Here is a 20,205-nt window from a genome sequence, read left to right as displayed (position 1 = left end):
AATGGCACGTGTATGCGATATATATAGGTCCATAGAATGTCTTACATATGTGATTATTGGAATTTACATCATCGAACTGAGGCATAAATAAAACCATAAATCTGACCAAATGTCCAAATATAAATCTATGAATATTAATGGCACGTGTATGCGATGTATATAGATCCATAGAATGTCTTACATATGTGATATGTGCTTATTGGAATTTACATAATCGAACTGAGGCATAAATAAAACCATAAATCTGACCAAATGTCCAAATATAAATCTATGAATATTAATGGCACGTGTATGCGATGTATATAGATCCATAGAATGTCTTACATATGTGATATGTGCTTATTGGAATTTACATAATCGAACTGAGGCATAAATAAAACCATAAATCTGACCAAATGTCCAAATATAAATCTATGAATATTAATGGCACGTGTATGCGATGTATATAGATCCATAGAATGTCTTACATATGTGATATGTATTTATTGGAATTTACATAATCGAACTGAGGCATAAATAAAACCATAAATCTGATCAAATGTCCAAATATAAATCTATGAATATTAATAGCACGTGTATGCGATGTATATAGATCCATAGAATGTCTTACATATGTGATATGTATTTATTGGAATTTACATAATCGAACTGAGGCATAAATAAAACCATAAATCTGATCAAATGTCCAAATATAAATCTATGAATATTAATGGCACGTGTATGCGATGTATATAGATCCATAGAATGTCTTACATATGTGATATGTATTTATTGGACTTTACATAATCGAACTGAGGCATAAATAAAACCATAAATCTGACCAAATGTCCAAATATAAATCTATGAATATTAATGGCACGTGTATGCGATGTATATAGATCCATAGAATGTCTTACATATGTGATATGTATTTATTGGAATTTACATCATCGAACTGAGGCATAAATAAAACCGTAAATCTGACCAAATGTCCAAAAGTAAATCTATGAATATTAATGGCATGTGTATGCGATATATATAGATCCATAGAATGTCTTACATATGTGATATGTGCTTATTGGAATTTACATAATCGAACTGAGGCATAAATAATAAAACCATAAATCTGACCAAATGTCTAAAAGTAAATCTATGAATATTAATGGCATGTGTATGCGATATATATAGGTCCATAGAATGTCTTACATAATATGTGATATGTGCTTATTGGAATTTACATAATCGAACTGAGGCATAAATAAAACCATAAATCTGACCAAATGTCTAAAAGTAAATCTATGAATATTAATGGCACGTGTTGCGATATATATAGATCCATAGAATGTCTTACATATGTGATATGTGCTTATTGGAATTTACATAATCGAACTGAGGCATAAATAAAACCATAAATCTGACCAAATGTCTAAAAGTAAATCTATGAATATTAATGGCATGTGTATGCGATATATATAGGTCCATAGAATGTCTTACATATGTGATATGTGCTTATTGGAATTTACACAATCGAACTGAGGTATAAATAAAACCGTAAATCTGACCAAATGTCCAAAAGTAAATTTATGAATATTAATGGCACGTGTATGCGATGTATATAGATGTATTGAGTGCGTTACATGTGAGATATGTGCTTATTGGAATTTACATCATCGGTCTGAGGTGTAAATAAATACTGAGCCTTTTGCCATTAATTCTATTATAGTTACTTTAACAGAATTAGTTGTGAAAGTATAATTATAGTGGGACTTCCAATAAACCCGTTAGTTTCCTACTCCAATAGGAAACAATGTCATAAAATGTATATTTACAGACATACCCCAAATCAATCATCCACTTTTATGTGTAAAGCAAATTCTGTGACATTAAAAGTGAAGTTAATTAAACGTGATGGATTTAACATGTAACAAATACATTTCACTAACAACATTTGTCCGTCTACCCAAATGTCAATAAATACCTATACATACAAAGTGTCTGTAACAGTTTTCCTGTGTTCCGAGAATCGGAGGATAATTATTTCAGCGTATCACAGGTTCATATTCTGAGCAAAACTTTCCTCGTTGCTTGACTAAACTATAAGCTACGGTACGATGTACTTTGTTATCAATTTACATTAATAAGGACAAACACTTTCACAACTACTAATGGTTTAAAAAATGGAGTTAATTATGAATTCACTGTTTATTTACGGAACTTGTAATAAAACATTTATAAAACACTATTTGATGATTTCTATTGCACGAGATGTTAGACATTTATTATATTTTGTAAAAGCTTTAGAAGACTAATCTGTCATCTAATTGAGTTGATATTATTATTTATCATCCATCAATATGCTAACGCTCAAAATGTGACAGCGAATTTTTAGAACGAATACAGAGGAGTATATTCGAAATTTTAACTAGAGCCGTGAAAGCTCGTGCAGAAAACAACCTTGGACTCTTATTAATAACCTTACCAAAGCTGAGAAGAATTCTAAGAGCACTAAAGAAGTGTGAATTTAAGTCAAAGATAAAACCTATTGAGTAACTCTAGGACTATAAAGTTGCCCGATGAGTTCATTGAATTACTATCAATGAATTGAATAGAAATTGAATAGAATCAGTGACAGATTTGTGTCTATTCGAATTTATCCAAGCTAGTGTCTAACAAAAGAGGGGTTATTATCCTAATTAAGTGGAATATTTGGACTTGCTACAAAGGTAAAAAAATTAATAAAAGAGAAAGTGTAGAGTTTTGTTTGATTTTATTAAACTTCTTTAGCTTGCAATATCAATGGGGTTATACCCCTCAATTATTCGTTATCATATATAATCAGGCTTTACAATCTGATTTAAATTGCCAGTAATAGTAATATTAGTAATTTTGCTTCTCCATTAGAAAATAATGCCGTGTGATAGGGCACTAGTAGTCACTGTCTCCAATTGTTTAAATTCGTTCAAACAAGGTAAAAGCAGTATTTTATGAAAGGTGTTGTGATTTAAGAACTTATACAAACCACAAAGTACGGTATTTGTTTAACCAAACATTCTCGTTTTGGTGCTATTATTAAGATTGTTTTGCAACTACAATCTCCTAAACAAACAGTTCATTTTTATTTCGTTGATAATACGCGTAAAGTCGTGTTGCAATTTATTGTAGTACACTTAAGAATCAATGTAGATTAATTTTTAATACAACAAGCAATAATTTCATTGTAGTTTTCAAGCAATTCGTCTGTTATTTTGTTATATTTCGAGTTTAACCTCACAGATGTGATAACAAAGGCTACCGTTAGTTTATTATTTAAAATTAATTAGTTATTGTTGCCTAGGCTATCGAGAAACTTGCATTTTATAGATAAAAAATAATTAACAAGTGGTTTAAGGAAACCTTTACAGATAATATATTTTTTGTGAATACTGATTAAGATTAATTAATTTGCCTCATTTGATTATACTTGTATGCCATCAAATTTCTCCATTTTGTATTATATAGTTTACGTCTCTATTTGAATTTTAAATCTTTGAATATGTTTATTACCTCAATATCAACGATGCTAACAAAATCAGTTACTCTTATTTCCTAGTTCTCGAAATGACAGCACGGTTTTAGCAATGTCCTTATTTTTTTCAGAGCAACGTTAAAATATTTTGAAAACAATTTTTCTTATGGTTTCAACATAGTTTGTTATAAAAGACTACACAAAGTTCTAAATTATGGAATGGAATAATGCTATGTTGTAAATAAATGTAACATAAGAACCTCTTCCCCTCAAGAACATGAGTTCTAAGCGTTTCATTTTGCTGTGCCAGCTTTATAGATTGCATTGTCCTCCAATACTGAGATATCTTCGAATGAACCAAGATGTTACAATTTTTAACCCTCATAAACGATTGTTATTCTGATTTAGCAAAAACGTTAAGTTCACAACATGTTGGGGATTTATTTGCAATTTTAATTACTACAATTACCACTTAACAGTAGGTATCAGTTGGTATAAAAATACGTTTCAATGTTTAACATTCCATACAAGCCATTTAAAATATCTTTCCTCATATGTGATTGTATGATTCTGTCTGGAACGTTTAACAATTATTAAATTAAATACTACATGTACCATGATTTATAGCGTATCGAGTTCTTCTAAGGGAGAGACTTAGTATATGCTAGGTACTAAATATAATAATATAGCATTGTATTGGTGTGGCGCATTTCCTAACAGAAAGTCAGACTTGCTGGAGTACAGTTTGAATAGTGGATGAAATTGGAGACTACTGCTCGTATAAATAATGATTATACATTCTAATATTGTTGTACTAACTCATAAAAGTTTAATACTAACCATTCATATAAAAGTTTCATTTTGCTATGTTTACTGGAACAGGAAAATCTCGATGGGCAAGGTGCGATTTATGTACAATAGCAGCAGAGCTATTGTGCTACAAACTCATGTTAGTGGTGAGCAAAAATTTAGATTTTTAATAACAATTAGAGTTAACGCCAGTATCATATGAGCACTCGGATATGTTATAAATACGGTGAATATTGTATGAAGTTATATATGCGCTTAGGAATGTCGAGGAGTCACTAAGACCGCAAAGGCTTTGAGGCAGATGAGAAAGACATTATGACTCTGAAATACTAAGAAATTAAAATCCCTAAGATTTTCAGTTGCAGGTTTGTAGATCGAGGCCGAGTATGAATTGACAGAGTAAGGTTTTTTTAACGATCCGGCGGGAGACGATTTGAAAATGAATGAATGGAGAGAAGTCAATACATCCGTTTTAGAGCTAAGTTTCTTATTGCCCGTTCTATCCTGGACGTAATCAAAATGAAAGTTTATGCCCAGGATGCCAACCACATACAAATATCTAATGTACAAAACACAGCGCCGTGACGACATCAGAATGATTGCGGGACGGAGTAAGGAATCAGTTTTGAGGTGGAAAAATATTTTATAACTTTTAATCTAAAGACATTTAAGATAATTTCTCTAAAGAGACTAAAATAAAAAAATCCTTTTTTATCACTCCAAGAGGAATTGCAGACATTTAAAGGAGTAATTTAGGCAGTTTTGTAATTGGGCCCAAATAAAAACGGCTGAAAACAAGAATGTAAATGAATGAATTTTATAATATGTACATGAGATATCATAATGGAGTGGTGTTTCCTGTTTATTTATGACTGAATAAAATTATATTTTTTAGTTAACTATAATTAAAGAAAGTTTCCCTTTTTAGAGGCTTTTATTAAGGAAATTACATTTTTATAAATAAAATCATGTCATTACGTCCAGTTATCTTTATGTACAAACTGTAAAAATTCATATCATCATTGTTAGATGTTCCAAAATTCTATTTTAAATCATATTCTCATCGTGGAATAATTAAACAAATTGTCGTCTATATTTGTTGTCTTAACATATTATATTTTTAAAGGCTGTGACGAAAATTCAAACAAAATACGATTGTATCATGCTAAGTTGAGGACGGAAGTGGTACCCTTCAGGCTTATAAAACAAATGACTGGACGCCGTGTCGGAAACTTGGCCTGCTGCCTTCATGGATTGGCTGAGATACATTTGATTATTAAGGAAACACATTTGGGAGCCTAGAGGCAAAGTAGGCTTTGATATTTGAAAAGTTACCATCACATTGGGCAATGACTCATTTGCCACAAACTACACTGGTTTAATATATGTGTACACCCTATTATTTTTGTTCTGTTCATCACAGAAAAATTACATTTAAAATTATTGTTATATTAAATAAATTGTTAAAACGATTGACTTCTCATAAGTGTGTATATTTTCATGTTTGCATACGTCATACATTTCTAGCTAAAAACTTTAAAGGACTTCTATCGCAACAATATTTTTGCAAGCTGTTATTATTCCAAACTAGGCTATTGAGTTACTTAAAGCCTTGTTAAAGACACTAACATTTTGCCACGAATTTCGTGCACGAACATGAAGTACAGGAATATTTTACCAGTGTCAAAAGAATTTGATAGAATTCCAGCAGTAAGACGCGCCTACGCATTACAACCAAATTGCTCATTCAAAGTATCCTAAAAGTATCCGTACCGAATTTGAGCAAACTTCCTGTGAAAATTCCTTTATCGTGTAAAAGGAAATTAAATTAGGGTTTAAAGACTTTCATACTTATCATAACACAATTAACACAAATAATCTTGATTCCCATGGTTAACTATACATTAAGATTCATATACGATATAAAATTTACAAATTTTGCCAGTAGTTTAATATTGTATAACATTATAATACATTTAAGCGTATTATATTGCCACTTTTGTCACACAAGGACTGTATCGTTTCGACAACGAACATGACTTATCTATTGGTTGGTTGGTGGTTATCGGTCACACAGTGTAGACGATGTGACGTCACCAGCCAGAACCTGCGTCAGTCGCCGGTAGCAAACAGGTTTCGGGAGAAATCGGCAAAATAGCCGTCAGTTTGGACGAGGTCCTGACGTATATGTGCCAGTTACTTGTTGACTCGTCATATCACGACAAGATGCAGGCTTTCGGTACATAGAACTGGACAAATCAACTACACACGTTAATTTCAACTAGCCAAATTTCATGTTGTGAATGCACCATCATAGAACTCATTGTGTTCTATGTCGAAATGAAGTTTAATCCCAAATTTAACGTCTACAAATAGAATATTTTCCCAGAAATATTGCCACATAATATTCATTATTGTCAATTGAGTTGGATTTTTTTCAATTTTTGTATGTAAAGTTTACACATTTTTTAGTGTATGCTGAAAACCAAGTCATAAAAATATCATGTGTATGTCTTGGGGTAGTAAGGCTAATAGAAAATGTTAAACTTTCACATGATTTAATTTGTTTAAACACAGCACATATATACTGATATTTTCTCGTTGCCATCCTGGTTACCCATAAGACTAATGTGAAAATGTTCGTAACTCTCAGCCAAATTCCACGAGTGATATGTACCATCATCGAACTCAGTGTTGCTTATAGAGAAATGAAGATTTATGCAATATTACAAGCCTATAGGTCAGTTCGTTTTCGAAATATAGTGCACACAGACAGGCAGAAATACAATATTTCAAGCCTATAGGTCAGTTCGTTTTCGAAATATAGTGCACACAGACAGGCAGAAATACAATATTTCAAGCCTATAGGTCAGTTCGTTTTCGAAATATAGTGCACACAGACAGGCAGGAATACAATATTTCCAGCCCCTTGTGTGATAACGCTTCGCTAACGCGATATTATATACATAACATCAACGTAAAAACGTTTAAGATGTTATATTATTTCTACGTACATTCTATAATCCAGTACTTTTGCTATATTTCATGCTGTATTTAAATAATTCGAGCGAAATTTACTTTCTTTAAATAAACAGAATTCAAAATTTGGAAATTTTATATTTTGAATTAAAAACCAAAATTGTAATGCAAGAACCAATTTGTATTAGTGAAGAGGTTCCCCCTTCAGACACGGGATACCGGAGGATGATAATCAAGAGGGTCTTAGGGTATGATTGTAGAATGATGAGTCTTTTCATATGATTCTTGACACTCGTATTTAGATTAATTTTGTATACAAAAATCAGCCTACTGCAATCACCCTCATGTAGCACTACAGGACATGACGCCCAGAACCCATGACGCCACACCCGTTCAAAATCTTACATGTATTCTACATAACGCGGCTTATGGAAACAACAAATGACCCGAAAAAAGTGTAAACAACTTGAAATTTCATACACATTTTAATTTTATAAATTTTTCTGTTAAGTTCACTGGCAAGCTTAACATCTCAACCCTGTTATTTATCAACCTAGAGAAAAAACAAAAGCGTTAACATAATGATTTACTAAACATTTTATAACATACAATTTTCTTTATCTTGAACGGTTTTGAAATGTTAATTATTACAGTGTAATGATGGATACACTCTGTTTAGTTTTTAATGTATAAAGATGGAGGGATAGAACTCGGGACACTTTTCTAGGAGATAGAAGTGAACTTGTTAGTCACTGTTACAATTTTACCTACTTTCCCAAACTGGGATTTGGGGCGAGGCGACTTAAAATTTTTAAACGTAAAGACCCAGTAAGTGATACCTCATTTGAAAGGTCTTCATAAAAGAAGAAGAACAGTGGAAACTAGAGTTTTATCTCAACCCAGTATACAATGGCAGCTCATTGAATTTAATTAAGTTAAAAACCTGGATGGATCCTGCTCAACCTTCAATGGACAAAGATTAAAAATGAAACTCAGGACACCCCTCTGGGAAATAAAAGCGAACCATTCCCCTAAAATGCACTAATAGCCAGGAATTGAGTTTTGCTACCCGGCCGCAGGCCGGTGGAGACCTCGCGAGAGGTCCGTAGTTCCGGGACCACTGCTCTACAATGTACCATCATTAAGTACTACGGCAGTTATAAAGCTTAATCCTGTAATGTTACTAACATTTCTTAGAATTCTGTCTTGTATTTTTAGCACGCTTAGATAAATTATGATCTCCATGTAAAGTTTCGATGGTTGATTTTGTAGAACAATAAGCTATTCTCCATTATTCAATAAAAGTATACAAATTCACTGAAGACCCGTTTATATTTTGTGCGATAGCTCTTGCCATGAAAACGGTGACGTGCACGATTATTCATCATCATGCACACTAAAATTAATCTTTGTTATCAAGCATTAGTGTAAAGAATTAATTTCCATTATTTAATGCATCCTAATGACTTTCTTTTTGCTATTTTAAGTACCGAGAAGTTAATCAGACATGCAAATTCGTGACGTCGCGTCACCTTTTCGCGATGACTGCGATAAGTTCCTTAATAGCAATCATAGTCGAAGAGCCAAGAACCAAGGTGCATTGTATGATTACACAGCCTGGTTCTTTCTTGAAATCGATGGAGAAATTTCCCCTAAAAAATTCGATCGTCGGCCGCACTAGCTTGATGGAGGTCGAAATGGGAAGGCATGAAAAGTGTCTAATTGACTTGAAATGCAAAATGAATTTGTTCCTTTTTTTAGTTTGTAACGCTTAAAATCAAGTAAATAAATGTTAAATCAGCTAACCATACACAGCCCCCAGAGTCATGACTTCCAGTATATTTTTCTAGTTGTCTAACGGTGATACAACTATTACTTGTATCCCCTCAGAAAGAAATCCGTCATCCGCCGCACAAGGTTTGTGGAGATTTTAAGGGTCATATCGTCATCAACAAACGAGATATAGAATCCAACAGCTATGTTCAGCCATACCTCATTTAACTGTTATTTACGTGCCTGACTGTTGATTTAATTGTGTTAATCTTTAAATAATACCTGTTACAAATAAGTATTGTTTGATATTTTAAACGACCATTACTAAACAACATGTTCGCAGCTGACAATTTTCTTTTTTTTCGCAGTGGATATTTCTTTATGGATTTCAATAAAACAGGTCGTGTGCTCATATAGTGCAAATTGGGTTCGGACCCTAGACTACTTGTCCAATATTTCAATGTAAAAGGCTGAGACTCAAGTAATTGTCAAGCACAGTTAATTATAAGTTTTAACAAAAACTGTATAGCAAGCGTGAAATTATATTTATGTTATTGATAAAAATTAATTTTATATTAAATTTGGAATATATTAGCGGGAAATTTTAACAGTAGGTTGGCAATAATACCAGTTGTTTGGTCTAACACTATTGAATATGAATGAATAATCTATTTTGTTCTTTCCTCTAGATCAAAATATACATTGTTTTTTATATTCATTAAATTACATTTAAATGTGAAATTTAAAAAAATCAGCACAATGGGAGGCCGAGAGTAAAAAGTTAGTACAAAAAAATAACTTTTTACCTTGTATTGAAAATCAATTTTAATTGGTTAACTTTGTTATAATTAGCACGCAATGGTAACACTGTTGTTACTTCTTTGTGTAAATTAATTATCAATATTTATTCATGCGAGTTTATTAAAGAAATATTTGCTCATTTTATCTTATCAGCTGCGCCAAGGAGGCCATAGAAACGTGCTCATTACAAACTGGAAGTTATAAATGGAAGTTTACACTTGTATTTATTAATTCGATACATGACTGGTTGAATGTTTACTACAAATACAAGATGTTATAGGATATATATGTATACATAATTACATAATAATTACTGTTTCAATGAGAGGAACATAAAAGAACAACTATTCACTTCTGTAATTCGAAGGATTTAATACCCCCGTCTCCAGGAAGTTTTAATAATGTAAATTAATACATTACAACAAAATTATAAAACGTAAACAAGAATCAAGAAAACATAAATGTAAACACAGTGCATAACATTAAAAATAAAAATTCCAACTTTTATAATTTAATTTTGGCTTAATAGTTGATTTTAGTAAAGGATGGGATAATATTTGTAATTTTTGCCAATTTGGGATCTAAAATTTATTTAAAAAGTTAGTCCAAATGGATTTTTTTCCTTCAACATTTGATGAGCTTGCGCAATGTACTTTGATTTTAATCTGTTGTAATTTTCATCAGGACATGGAGGTATTTGGTGTATTCCTTTTAATGTAAAACACTCCTCAACATTATCTTGTCAATGGCATTTCTTTATCTGGAAAATATAAAACCTATGCCCTGTAATACAAATTCTTAAATGATTAGATTTTATTGTTTGGAGCAAAACTCGCAATTAGTTTCATATATTACATTTTTAGAATTGAAGTCATTCCAGTATTACTGCTAGTGAATTCTGAAGAAATTCATAATTTTACATGTTCTACATCATGGTTTTTTTAAACGGATAAAAACCATTTCTTGTACAGTTAATAGCTTTTGGAACTATTTTGTTAACCAGTTGATTTTTTAAATTTGCATGTCTTCTAAAAATTAATATTGGCGCTTTTGAAATAAAATTTGAAGTATAAGGGGACTGATATACGTAAATTATAACCAATTAAAAAAAAAAAATGTGTCGACCAGGGAAGATTTAAGTAAACGCCAATCAAGAAGTTTAAGGTAAAATTAGCTATAAAAAATAAAAATTTGGATAAAAATAAAAATACAGATAATTTCCATTAAAACGAATGTCTTAATCATCATCAAACATTCATACAATTTAGAAACTATTTGCTTTCAGTCAGCAATTTGCTTCATAATAAATATTTAAACAAATTTCCAAGACTAGTATAGTAACAAAGAGAACAAGACAAGAGAGGGCTGATTTTTATTCTGAAGGAAGACTAAGATACAATATTTCAACATGTACAGAAACCGTAGTTCCGGAGCTCCAGGGCCTTGAAAGACCGCTGTGACAAGCATAGTGGGTAGGATGATGACTTCTACGGAATCCTGGGGCGAGTATATCTTGGAATAGAAGTTGATACCGCTGAGTAGTTCAGGACACTCAACAACACCATTCACTATATAGTAGCCAAGTCAGTATGGTTATTGTCATATCGGTCATAATTACATAAACATAAATTAATAATAAATATCAATTAATATTAATCGCAAATATTACAATTAATAAATATATTGTCTTGGGGTTGTCATTAATTTGTATCCACCACTTTAGATGATTTCACGGATTTGTTATCCGCGCCTGTGAATTTTGCTTCTTAGTGATTTACTAGAATATCTGTATATCACATAAATTGTACGTATTAAAATAAATACAACTCAAAACACCGTAGTTCTTCTTCTTGAGAGGTTGTTTTAATAAAGACTAAATGTGAGATAAACTAAAACGTTTAGTTCTTATTTCTTCTCTCTTACCACATCAGTCAATGGTAGTGTGCTGAATAGTAACACTTCAAAATAGCCGATCGTGAAAAAATATACTATAGACTCGTGAGTTAACTGGATTACAAGTTTGATCCTAGTGTGGATACAATTACAATTCCTATTTCAATTTTCCTGTTTATGCTACCTTCCATCTCATTTTTCACATTCTTAGTTGTATTACAGGCAGTTGTTACATTATTGAATATTGAAAAAGTTACATCGTATTCTGGCTTGACTATACAATACGTAAAATCTAAACTAAGAATATTAGTCTAATAGCAAAAGCATGCCAAAGACAATTTCAAATTTGTGGCCAGTGGACTACGACTTCAAGTAAAAATACACTTGAAAACTTTTTAAAGTCCTCGTAATAAAGGCTGTTAAAGATTATAAATAAATTTCACCTTCATTGTAGAGGAAAAGAATTTTTCTCATTCTTGAAATCTAACAAGTTTCAAGTACAGAAATGCCTTCTAAAATTTTACGATTTTGAACTCCCTTGTCTCGAAATTCGGTTACCTGTAGATAAAAATAAAAATTAATTTAAAGCCCTTATTTAAAATTATTTAATCAACTAACCAATAAAACATTTTTACGGATTATAATTTCCAGAAAGATAAATGGAACAATGGATCATAATAGGAGAAGAAAGGAAGGTAGGAAGCGCGCTCACTGGTAACTACTGTACCGACCAATTTTAACTCACTCAACTCCCCGTATGAAGAGATGGTTGGAGGACTTAATTGACTGCAAAGATTCTGCAGTTTGGTGGTCAAGATTGATCGCCTGGAAACATTTATGTCCCTTAGAGAACCCTGATGAGTAGGGAATCGAGTTATGCATTCGGGGCATGAGAGAAACGTCCGGAGTGCTGAGCTCCGAGTATGTGAACGAAGTCTCGTCGGTTCCGTCTAAAGTAATCGTGTCCACGAAAACTATGGATATTGTGCTTCAGAGACACAGAGACAGAACCAGCCTCAAGACCTGGTTATCCCGGTATGAGTGAACCCTGAGGAGTGTAATCGCCTCAACACAGGAACATCACTGACAGTGTCAATAAGACAGGTATTTTACTTTTGTACAGACAATACGTGCTCGTCCTTCACCAGTCTGCAGTCTCGACCAACGAGCGCCACAGTACATCTAACAACGGATAAATCTGCCTCCACTGTCTCACAAATGCTATCGTAACGTTCAACGCGACCACTATACGTTACTTCGCCTCTAATAAAGACATATTTCATTTCTGTACCAGCTTTATATTAAGTCGATTTTCTGTCAAAATGATGTTATTTTGAGTTGATAACAAAAAGCAATCTTGACGCTCGTGACCTTAAGACGCCCAGCCAAGATCTTACAGAGATGCCTGATAACAACTGAAGTAAAGCTGATCGACGGAAGGTCGCCTACTTGAATAAACCTATGGTATAAATGAGAGAAAACTTTTACGATAACGAATTCTAGCAGACTACAAAAGAAAGAAAAGTCACCCCACCTGGTATAACTGAGAATTATAGTCTGATATCCATCAACCAAAATTATGTCCACCACCACTTTTACAGTATGCGTCATACGTATTTTATCATAACGTCAAACATTTATCATGCAGCTCTGTTCATTTTTATAGAACTTTTAAACTTCCATATGCTTGTAGTCTCAATGCTACATTCTCCATATTAGCAACAGAACAACATAAAATTAGTTGAAAAAACAGTGTGGACAGCAAGAAAAATCGGAAAATTGCAAAAAATCAGTTTATCTTGCCCTCCTCCACCTACCCAGTGTCCAAGAAGCTACCTAGTTGACATAAACAATGCGAATATGTCAACTACTAGATATGGTACTGGCGATGGTATTAGAGCGAAGATATTGTAGTTAGCACTCCACAAATGTGGCGTTGGTAGAGATGACAATTTGTGGGATGATGATCTCTCACAAATTTCTACATTCATTTCATCTAGATTCACTCTCTGATGATAGCCTTCTAGGACTCGTCAAGAGCTGCAGGGATACGAACGGTATCACCTATAAGTGAACTTTAGGGGGATAGTGAGGGCACTTCTAAGTTGTCATTTCATTCAAAAATGCCATAAGTTTTCCATACATAAATACCATTTCAGCTTGATGGTTAAATGGGTAACCTGGGCATCTTAACTAGAATAAGAACACTATTGACTGATAATGTTTCTACAAGTGAAAGTAACAGATGTTATCTTGCCAAAAATAAACAAGGAAATAACTTGCTTATGACTTCATTGTGCTAATCAGCTGTGTCTTAACAGACTCACCTGTTTAAACCATGAAAATTGGTCACGCAATTTATTTTTGCTACAATATAGTTTTTCAAACGTAATAATAATTACAGTATCGTGTTTAATGTTTGTTTAACAAAAAATAACAATTTTTTGTATACTGCATACTTACATCAACTTTTGAAACAAGAAAAAATACTTTAATATTCTCAAACTTAGAACAACTTTCAAATATCATACGTTACTAGGGTAAGAAAAATGCCACAACTTTTTTATCTCTTAACCGATTTGAATAAATGAGGTACCGTTTGTTTTAGAATAAACTTTATAAAAATGTTTGATCATACTAGGTACATTTTTTATACAGGAAGTAGTTTTTAAGACATTAATCTTCAACGATTTTAACAAGCAGCCGTTTTGAATTTTGTCGACTACACACTTTCAATCTTTTTTAAATTGACGATCTTTTCTAGATTAGCATATGTTGAAATTTTTAACATTCTACCTTTAATGGTTGTTTATAACAAAGTTTAATGTAAAAAACAAACAGACCGACAAGCGGAAAACGATGCATTTTAGGACATACATTTATATGAACGTTTTGGTTTGTTTGACCCTAGGAACAACCTTCTGAAGTTTGTCGGTGTATTTCAGTTACACCCTGTATTTATATGTTATGTTTCTAGACAAATGAACATTCAATTCTCTCAAAAATTAGGTTTTCTTTCTTTCAATTTAGTAATGCCTTCCAACGTTTATCTACAAAATGACTCGTGATAACCTTATTACAACATAAAATGCAACGCTGATGCTTGCACTGTATATAATAATAACCTTTAATCAGTTTATAGTTGACCCGAAATAAAGATAGACGTTCATGGACTGGCACAAATAATGAGTAAAATTATAGTGCTAAATGTATAAAAATTGATTGACATTTGTCTCACACCAGAGATCTTTTGAAACCAGGCAGACTAAATAAGATCAATTTTAGGTTCAATATTCAAAGCCAAAAGAGAACAGTTTGAAAAAATACAAAATATGTATGTATGTTTATTGTAGTAGATAGGGATAATTTACGGATCATCCAATTTTAAAGTTTATGTTGCCTTTGAAAAACCAACAGCTCCGATTACTAGAGACAAAAAATAAAAAATATCCATTATCCTTTGGAATATTAAAATTGTTACAAAAATGTTTAAATTGAATACCAAAAGAACGTGATTTTTCCTACTAAATCTAAAAATGTACTAACATGTTTTTCATTAATACTACAAATTGGAATCTTGATAATAAATTTGAATTGTGTCATTATATTAAAGGTATTTTCTTCGTGAATCTAAAAAGCACTAATAATTTGTGATGATACAAAACTATGCTCAGTGTTTTTGTAAATTAGTAATGATAGTAAATGAGTTTATGTTCTAGCGTTTTATTATATTGAAATGTATCGCAAAATATTAACTTTACTTAATTAGCGCAAAATAGTTTCGATATTTTTATGGTTATTCAGAAGTAATTCTGACACTGTGTTGTACTTATAAAATACTACAAAAATAAGGGCGTACAACTGCAAGAGGTAAGGTCATTTTATTATAGCTTCACCATGCCTAGGGACTAGGAACATACGCATACACGCGCGTAGTATCTAGATACTGCACAATGTACATTGCTTTTCAAACAGGTATGTTTATGTAAAAGTGTCACGCTTGTAGCGCTGCTCCCAATGCCTCCTAGATAACACGGTCAAGTAGGCTGACGTCATTGGTGTTTGTGATGAAAAAATTATGTTGGAGATACATGTCAAACTTTTTAATTCCTAGTTTTAAATCAACATATATGATTGTATGGGGTTTTTGGGCCAAGTGAAGAATAAAGTGGTCAATATTAAGTCTTTTTTTATTGACTGATATGATTTGACAAATATGATTGAGGATATTGGTTGTTATTACTCGTATATGTAGCTATCGTTGGTACAAAGATATTATTTCAACATTACGATTAGATATTTGGAGGTACAAACCAAGACAACAATAATGAGAATTACTACCGCAAACCTACAACTTATTAACTAGAATATTTTTTGTTATATGCTGACAATGAATTTGATTACGACCAAATTTACTTTGGTTAAAAAAATAAAATTACTTTCTTACTAAAGAAGAGTCTTTAAAATTTTGCTGTATATATGTTAGAAGTTTCAGACAAACAATCCGTAGAAGATGTTTCTAAAGATATTGCATATAATCTTCATACAACCACATTGCATAACAAATGCAGAGAGAAAATTGGATACTGATATCTATAGATCTAAAGGTCATAATGTTTTTGTATCCTAAAATTAACATGTAAATATAATCTAAATAACGCACCTACATAAGGAATTTTATCTCTTTATTTTAGAGATATTCGTGAAAATTAGTGGAGCAATAATTTGACTTACTGCAAATCTTTAGATCTATATCGCAAATAAAACTGACAGTTTCTGCTAATTTCGTGCTAAGGCAACACAATAAATTAAAGACTAACATTATTCATTGGAATAAAAATGTTTGGTTACCATCATTACCATTCGGTAACTGAATTTCATGATTATTAATAAGTCGATTTTAATTAGAAAATTGATAATAATCTATATTCTATAGATATAATTTGAACAATAATTAATCTTAAATTGTTTGGTTAGTGAAAAAGATCTTTAACAAGTTTTTAAATGGAATGAGAAAATTAAAATTTATAATTAAACAGATTCTTAACCCCATTCAGATTGTACTAAGAATATGTAAATATATTTTATATAATAAGAGTTGTAAAATCCGAAACAAAAACGTAGGAATTAAGAAATTGATACATGCGTGCATACAACCATGCGCCCACGTGTTTTGTGTTGCAAATTTCATGTACATATTTTTATTAAAATTACTATTACACATCTTTGGCACAATTAAAATGGATTATGACATTTGTTTGAATATAGATAGGAGTCTACTTCTACAGAGGAAAATACTTCATTTGATCTGTTTAAAAACGTCTATAAAATATTATTAATTATTCAATTATAATATATATTATGAATTATAATTTCCTGCTGTTTAGTGGTTTTATACCTATTTACAAATAACGTGTTAATGAATAGGTTTTTTTATACTGAACATTACATTAAAGTAGGAAACAAAAATAATAGGCGTTCCTAAAGTTTCATGCAAAAATTCCAAGTCTGTAGCTCGTTTCGTTCTTAAAATATCGTACGGACAGACATACAGAAATCAAATTTTCCAGTCCTTCGAGTGATAGGCTTCAATATCGCTTAGCCAATAACAAAATAACATCATTTCAAAACCTATGTTGCTGTGATGTAGTTGTTACCAATAAACTAATATTCTGTAGGGTTATACAAAAGAAATCGTGGCTTTTTGGAATTGATAACAGATTAATTTATTAACCCCCATTTATGAATGTTTAATTAACCGGTCTTATATAATAAGGATTGCATTCATTGTTACCTTCCATCAATTCTAAACAGTCGCAAAAATAATTCTATGGAAAAAATCATAACATAAATTAATAAGAGGCGTCTCCATCTGAAAAGTGTATTTTTTAAATAAAACTTAATTAACACCTCGAAAATCAATCTTAATAGTAAAAAAGGCACTTGGAAAAAGTTTATTGCGACGTGTTAATAGTAATTAGCTTCGGAAGAAGTTTATCCTATGGTTCCAGAAGGTCCTAGAGACTTGGACCAGACGGGAGAAGATGCAGTTTGGTGAGCGTAAAGAATGATTTTGAGTACAATCATTAATGGTGATGATGTGAACAAGTCCTTCACATCTTATATGAAGCCTATAAGTGTGGTTATACAAAATTCGCCTATCAAAATGATGAGCCGCTGGGATATTTGAAAGTGCTGGATCTGAAATCAATGCGACTTTTGTTTCAAATGTATGTAGGTATAATTGTAAGTAAGAATGTGTGTGAATATCTCAATGAGGGTACTACTACCTATTGACTTAAGAAAATTGTTGACGGTTTCGATATTATCTATATTGTTAATATAATGCAATAAAGGATTATTGTTGTTATGTCCGGCAGACCATTTTCCTGTCCTAGACTGTCGACGCTTGTTTTACAGGTTATAAGTTGATGGTATCGAATTAATTTTTATAAAGGCTTTTCGACCGAGTCTCTCACTGCTTACTTATTCACAAGCTTAACGCCTACGGCTTCTGTGGTCAGATGCGCTAATGGTTTTCCTCATATCTTTGGGGTAGGACTCTCGTGGTTAGATTCAATTCGGTTCTCTCAAGGGAATTTGCTGCGGTATTGGGCGTGCCGCAGGGCTCCCATTTGGAACCAGTGTAATTCATACTATTCATTAAAGATAGCGTTTTAAATTTGAGTTATGAGCACCTACTCTTTGCGAACGATCTGAAACTTTCCCACAGGATATGCTACTACCTATCTAAGATGCTTTACTCATCCATGAAGATCTTTAAATGATGGAAGAGTTGTATAACATATCCAGTTCTGTTTGGTTATTTTGTTGATGGCAGTAAGGTAAATGGATCTTGGGGTGATCATCGACTCATCTCTTCCTCGATCTTCTCAAGTGTATACCGTCTGTAATAAGGCTTCTCGCAATCTTGGCCTCAGCTAGAGACTCTCCAACCCGTTCAATGACCTTCGAAGTTTTCTATATTTCTCTAGTTCGACCTCATTGAGTACTGAGCGTTATCTAAGTCTCCCCATCAACAAATACCTCAAACTGGAATTCAAGAAGGTGCAAAAACGTTTTCTGTGTCTGCGTTTTGGACACAGGTATCTGAATGTGCCAACGGAAAAGTCTTGGACGGATTTATAAATGTTTTGACTCTAGACAAGTTTTCTGCCGCCCCTTGAAATATATCATATGTATCACAAAGTCATTATTTAAATAAAAATTAAATCTAACGAGTTCATAAACGGGTGTCAATGAAGACGTCAAGATTTACTCTATTTATATTTTAATTACATTTAAAAAGGTGTATACTTTTACAAATAAAAAATGTATTCTTAAAATACTTTAATAAAAATAAACCAACGTATCAATAATTTTTACTTAAGGAAGTCTTTTTTATGTTTCTTAATATTGGTTTCCTCCTACTTTTAATCACTGCAAACTCCTCTATTTAGTCTTTAACGTTTATTTGATTGCCGTTCAAAAGTTCAGCCTCGATTTGTAGAAGAGCCAACGAGTACAGTTTTTCTTCATTCATTCTGGATCTAAGGCAAGATGTTATTCTTTTTAATACAGAAAATGAACGGTCTGCCGAACAGTTTGAAACAGTTGTGCATAAATACATACGAAGAGCTCTATATTGGGAAATGTCAGTTGGAAATTTTGTTCTCTTATGAGCTTTATCATCGATAAAGGGTTGTACTTAACACCTCCACTCTTCAGAAGGCCAGAGAAGTGTATACACTCATTTTAAAATTATTTTTCTAGATCATTTTCATAAACAGATACAAGTTTTTCAGCACGCTCATTAATAGTTTCAGCTGAAGACGATAATAGATTGTTGATTGTTAAAAACAGAACTTATCCGCAAAAACGTCATAAGTGTTTTTTTATCTAAGGACATCATGTACTCGCCGCTGTGTATCGATCCGAATATCTCGTCCAACCCTCGAAACGGACGTCCCCTGCTTGCTAGCTTTTTCACGGCAGCTAACACTCTTTCCAAAATGTGTATCCAAGATACACGCCAGTCAACGTAAGAATCAAATTGACTTTCAAGCGTCCCAACTCCTCTTTTACCGGTTAATAACGCTAATTCGGAGTTCATGTGTTCTTGTGAATTTTCATGGGCGGACAAAATAGCTCCGATATTTTTCCAGTCTGAAACACCTTCACTGGTTAATTTGGAATCTGCTTGATGAGAACCAAATAATCTGCAGGAAGCTCAAGAATACCGAACCTGTTCTTTTTGAATACACCAAGTAATCTCTTGATATAGCTTCTCCATTTATTAGTTTCCTATTAAAAACATTTTTGTTTAGATAACTTATTTTAGTACCGAACACCCTTTTTGAGTTTTGAAAGTCATCATCACAATCTTTGTTCTGGTTTATCCCTGGTTTTAATATAATATATCAATTGAAGAATAATTTATCTTCCATTCAGTGGGGTCGTCACTT

The sequence above is a fragment of the Homalodisca vitripennis genome, chromosome 3 (genome assembly GCF_021130785.1).
Source record: "Homalodisca vitripennis isolate AUS2020 chromosome 3, UT_GWSS_2.1, whole genome shotgun sequence".
NCBI classification, from domain to species: Eukaryota; Metazoa; Arthropoda; class Insecta; order Hemiptera; family Cicadellidae; genus Homalodisca; species Homalodisca vitripennis.
This window is presented reverse-complemented; position numbering follows the sequence as displayed.